Below are 6,096 nucleotides of genomic sequence, written 5' to 3'. Positions count from 1 at the left end.
CATGCTTAGATCATCACAAGAGGATGAAGGTAAAAAGTTTGCTATGAGGTTTGTTACCAATACTAGATATTTGCAAAGTTTTTAGCATTGTGGTGAGGCACTGCGGTTATATCTCTGAGACTTATGTGATGGTATATTTAATTTTGAAGTGTTCAATATTGGTTGGCATGTAGGACGAGCAACAACAAATTACTTTCATAGTGGAGGAATAGAAAGAGAAAAGTGAAAGATAATAACTAAAAATAATAAGCAAATGTATAACTATCCAATTGGCTCAAAGATAACACTCCTAGGATAGAAGTCTTGCACCTCCGCATGCCTCACAAGGTGGGAAAGGAAAAAAACTTGATTCATGGATCCTTTTTTTATTCATACATTACAATGTTATAGCCCATTTTTATATGCTCAAGTATAAGAATAAAAAGAAAATTACAGAAATTTAAAAAATTACAATCGCATCAAATCAAATATATGATATCTTGTTCTTCGTTTCTGATTTGATTTGAGAAATAGTCTTCCTCTCTTCATGATATTTTTGATTGATAATCTTTCATCTTTATAGAGATGAATCTTTAAGATATTCAATCAAGATTTGTAATTTTCAATAATATGATTTCTTTTTTGTTGTATTTTTTCTTTCTTTTTCTCCTCGTTGAGTAGATATTTTCATGTTATTACATATGTAAAATATCTCTAAACAAATTAAATTTATTTTATTAATAAATTAATTTAATTGCTCATGCATCATATTGTTTTACTGTTTCTTTTTCATTTCTGCTATTGAGCGAGCATGCACATGTGGAGATTTTGGAATCGAATGAATTGTTCCTTTAAAGTCAGAGACGATTGAATTTGATTGGCCTAGATGCATGCATAGCAATTCATGTGCAGAGTATAGTTTCATCAAAACTAAAATTTTAATTTCATTCTTCCTCAAATTAGTGACTATATTATGGATATATTAGATGACATTTTGGTCTCTTTGGTGTTTATGTAGCATTTACATGATGCCTTTTGTGGAAGTTGTATGATATACTGCCATGGTTGTTTTGACCAAATACAAAGTTTAATATGCTAATGAGTTAGTTTTAGTTCCAGAGCATGCTTCTGATGATTCTTGGTGTGATGATGGGCTTCTGAATGAAATCTCAGATGCTGACTTAAACAGAGAACAGAAGAGGCGTTATGATCAATTTTATACAGTATCCTTGCAATCTATAAATGATATGCATATCCTTTGTCCAAAACTCTTCATAGTAAAACTTTTAGGGCTTTAAACTTGAGGATGTATCATATGGAACCCTTGACAAAAGTTTATATGGGTTATCGAGATGGTATATCTGCAGGAAAGGAAGCTTCTGCCCAAGAGGGCTTCAACATTGGGTTTAAGCAATCTGCAAGCAGTGGTTACAAATGGGGAATTGTTAGAGGCATCACAAGGTGAAAAGTGATAGTATTTACTGATCTCTTTCTGCAGAAGAATTTTGGTATCTTATTTTTCCTACATTATTTCGTAGTGCATTTGTAAACCTCCCAGATCAATTCAAAGAAAAGTTAGTTAAGAAGCTTGAAGACAGATGCACGTTTCAAAGTCTTTACAAGCCCGTTCAAGAGATTTCCACGGACGATGCTCTGAGAATGTATCACTTTCAACTACAACAAGAAAATAAACAATCTCATCAAAGATCAAAAGCGACAGTATCATCGGCAATCGAAGATTTTGACTGCAATAAGTTAGACTTCTTTTTCAAGGAGCTTATGTTACTTGTAAGTGAGTCTTCTGAAATCAAAGCAAGTGTTGATGTTGTAAAAGGAGAGGAAGAAGAATGACCTTGATGTTGAAGTACTTGGAGGGATCGTTCAAATTCACTTACGTCTGAATTTTCTGGACAGATTGTAATTTTTTGATGGCCTCAGATTGCAATGAAAAGAACTGAACCATTGCTCCATTGCAGCATAATATATTTTGAGATTTTGCTTCAGAAAAATAGGTTCCAAATTTCAGAGTATTGACTATTCTTCCACTGGAACTGTGCCGTCATTTTTGGGAACGTTGAAAGCACTCATGGTTTGATAATAATCTCCTTCCGAAATGCAATACTTTTTCATTGTGTTTGATGTTGAGCATGGCCTTTCTTTTTCCTCCTAGTTTTGCACACTGTAAATATAAGCATAAGATGCTTCTCCAACAATAACGATAGAATCTGATGAGAGGTTAATCAAGTAGCACTATATTGAAATGAATGAGATACTATTTTCAAACTAATACAAACAACTCTTACACTTTTTTCTTTCCTTTTTTCTGAATAAATTTCTACTTTCAGAATGCATTTACTTCAGCTTTAAATTAACATCGTATTTCATTAATTAGATTTTTTTTTACACTAAGTTAAAGTCATATGGTTGAGTTTTTCTGATCTTTCTTATGTATTTAGCAAGTCAATTCAATAGCCATAAATTTTTGATTTGCCAAATAAATCAGCAATTACCAACTTAACTCTCTTTGACCTTTAATTAATTGTAATCTTAGATGTCTAAGCATATTACAACTATGTCATGCTCCACAATATAGTATTTGTATAAATTATAAATTATAAAATATAAGTCTCATTAAATGTATTCATGTGTATAATTCTAGATTAATTATATATTATTTTTATAATTAATTATTATTTTTGAATGTGTCGGAGAATATTAAATCATATTGTCTTAGCATCTAGTAAAATCGGAGTCAGAATATCCAATGATCTTCAAATGGTCTGATCTCCCATATGATCTTTTGTTCTCTTTAAATATCTCATGACTCTTTTAGCTACATTCCAATGATTCATTCCATGATTGCTTAAGTATCTATCTAACATTCCAACAATGTACATTATATCGTGACGCGTACAAACCTGTGCATACATTAGACTCCCTAAAGCTAATGCATAGGAAATCTTCTGCATTTCTTAAGTTTCCAGATTTTTTTTAAGGCACTAATTGAGACTGAACTTGTCTCCCTTTGTGATAGGGGTGTCTCCTGGTTTACAATCCTATATGCTAAACCTTTTGAGTACTTTATCGATATAGTTCCTTTGTAATAATCCTAGAATACCTCGCGATCTATCTCGGTGTATCTTGATTCCTAATACAAAAGGGGTATCACCAAGATCTTTCATCTCAAAATTTCTAGATAAAAATCTCTTGGTTTCGTGCAATATGTCTATATCATTAGTGGCAAGCAGAATGTCATCCGTATAAAATATAAGTAAAATAAATTTGCTCCCACTGAATTTATGATACATGCAATCATCAACAACATTCATCTTAAAACCAAATGAGATAATTACTTGATGAAATTTGTGATACTACTAAAAGGATGTTTGTTTTGTTAGGATCGAAATCGGCACTAAGAGGGGGGGAGTGTGAATTAGTGCTTACGATAAAAATTACATCGATTCGAAAATTTCGTTCGATAAAATCATATTGGAAATATGTTTAACTCGAAAACGTTCATAAAAATGTAATGAGCAAGTAAAGCAGTTTGCAATAAAGGTAAACAACAAAATATAAATACAAACTAAGTTTTATAGTGGTTCGATCATCGTGACCTGCATCCACTCCTGATTCCTCTTCACTCAAGGCCATCGGCTTTCACTATCGATCTTCTTTCAACGGAGGAAGATCAACTATCCTTTTACACCCATTTTCTCCTTTTCACCGGTTTAGGAGATAACCTTTACAACCTCACCTCTCTCTTAAACTTCATATATAATACTGAGAGCTTGAGACGAGTTTTTATAATATTACTATAGCATTTTTCTTTTCTTTAACTCACAATTGATGTGTTTACTGAGTAAGGATGAGTAGGGCTTTTTTAGGCCCCAAATGAATTCAAATTTAGGGACCAAATGATCTCATCTTGGGTTTTCGGGGTACTAGCAATACCACCGCCTGCTAGTTTGAGACTAGGTGGTACCATCGCCTAACACAGTCTGGGAGATTGTATCTGAGCAATATTATCACCTAAACTGGCAGTGTCACAGCTTGGGCCAACTATGGGTCACTAATTGGGCCTTCCACTTGGCCCAAAATAACCCCAATTCAGGCCGAGTTAACCCATAATTGAGTTGGTCTAATTACATTCTAAACAATCCAATTAGAACTAAAACTACTTCGATCTAGACAAATTATTATAAGTAAGAATTCTAAGTTATCCAACATGTCATTGGTTCATCCGATGCTTCACCCGAACCTTCGGCATATCGTCCTCTCTTATGATGTATTGCCCAATCGACATGTTGATATCCGCAACACCCGATCTCCTTAGTGCAATGTCTGATCCTTTTGGCCCGATGCTCGAACTCATGGCACGAAGCCTTCTGCTGATATGTCGACCATTCCTCCGGTCCGACATCCAATCTTCTGACATGTTCCATTTTAGCCCAACTTTTGATTCCACCGCTTTAATCAATTTATCTTTCCTGATTGAATATAGTCCTACGTCACTTAAATGTACATTAGATCGTAAACTCATTAATTGATTTCATCGTCAAAATCCAAGATTCAATATGTTTTATCTCATAGATAGATTTTATCAATTTACATATTATTTTCTTTAGGTTCTTTTGATACAAAGTATTCTGGTTGTACCATATAAATTATTTCATCAATATTTCCATTGAGAATTGTTATTTTGACATCCATCTAAAAGAGCTCCAAATCAAAATGTGTGGCTAAAGCCATAATTATTCTAAAAGAGTCATTCGTTAAAACCGGAGAGGTTTATTTAAAGTCAATCCCTTCTTTTTGAGTATAGCCCTTTGCCACAAGACGTGCATTATATCTCTCCACATTACCATTAGAATCCCCTTTGGTTTTAAAAATTCATTTACAACCAATAGGTTTCACTCCTTCTAGTAATGGGACAAGTTCTCAAACTTTATTGTCTTGTATGGACTTATACTCTTGATTCATTGCTTTAATCCACTTATCAGAATTGGAATCCTCTATGGCTTGACAGAAGTTGATTGGATCATCTTCCATCATATCACTACTTTTTTCATGTTCCCAGAGAAATACCATATAATCATATGAAATGACACTCCTCCTTACCCTAATGGATCATCACAAAGGTGCTAGCTCTTGTGGCATATGTTCTTATGGATGTTGAGTTTGATCCTCATGAATAATTTTCTTATACTATATGAGAGTTGAAATAACTATATCCTTTTGAGGTATTGAATTTACCACATCAGTGGCAACTATATAAATTGGATTAAATTGAACCAATTCTTCCTCAAACGTAAAGTCTTTAACCTTATTTCTCCCCCCAAACTCAATATCCTTGTAGCAATACTCGTCTCAAAAATATTTATTGATTTGAGATTATAAAATTTGTACCCCTTAGATCGTTCAGAATAACCAATAAAATAATTGCTTATTGTTTGGGGTTCCAATTTCTTTTCGTTAGGCCTGTAAAGCCTTGTCTTAGATAGACAACCTATGAAAGTGTCTTAGACTAGGCTTTCTTCCGGTCCAAAGCTCATAAGGTGTTTTTGTAGTTGCTTTAATTGGTACTCTATAAGAATGTAAGCTATAGTTTTTATTGCTTCTCTTCAGGGTGACTCTGGCAAAGTAGATTAAAAAATCATATTTCTTACTATGTCTTTAAGTATGCAGTTTCGTCTTTCAACTACACCATTCATGTTAGGTGACCTTGGCATTTTATACAGAGGGATAATTCCACACTCCTCTAAGCATAGAGCAAATGGTCCTCGACGTTATTCACTTGAGCCGTCATTTCTGTTGTAATATTCCCCTCCACGGTTAGATCTAATGCTTTATATATATATATATATATATATATATATATATATATATATATATATATATATATATATATATATTCACTGTTGAATTAGATGCGGTCATCAAATTTGTGATCAAGATCGTAGGATCATGTGATCCTACGGCCCAGATTGAGATTTGGAGCTGGACCTGACGTTTGAATCGGATACAAAGCTTGACTAGAATGGAGTTACGAGTTGACTTAGAGTCGGTCGATTCAACTTAAGCAAGTTGGGATATAAATGTTTTGAAAAAGAAATAACG

The 6,096-nt window shown here is 33.4% G+C and overlaps 1 long non-coding RNA gene across 1 annotated transcript; it reads left to right on the top strand.

Moving 5' to 3' along the window:
- Positions 1-1,313: 1,313 nt before the first annotated feature.
- LOC135611760 (uncharacterized) lies at positions 1,314-1,949 on the top strand. Its single transcript, XR_010486647.1, has 2 exons — positions 1,314-1,440; positions 1,518-1,949. It is a non-coding gene; the product is annotated as an uncharacterized LOC135611760 (long non-coding RNA).
- The last annotated feature ends 4,147 nt before the right edge of the window (positions 1,950-6,096 follow it).

The sequence above is a fragment of the Musa acuminata genome, chromosome BXJ2-5, assembly GCF_036884655.1.
Source record: "Musa acuminata AAA Group cultivar baxijiao chromosome BXJ2-5, Cavendish_Baxijiao_AAA, whole genome shotgun sequence".
Classification (NCBI taxonomy): domain Eukaryota; kingdom Viridiplantae; phylum Streptophyta; class Magnoliopsida; order Zingiberales; family Musaceae; genus Musa; species Musa acuminata.
Note: the sequence above shows the minus strand (reverse complement) of the source record. Positions and strands in the feature narration are given on the sequence as shown.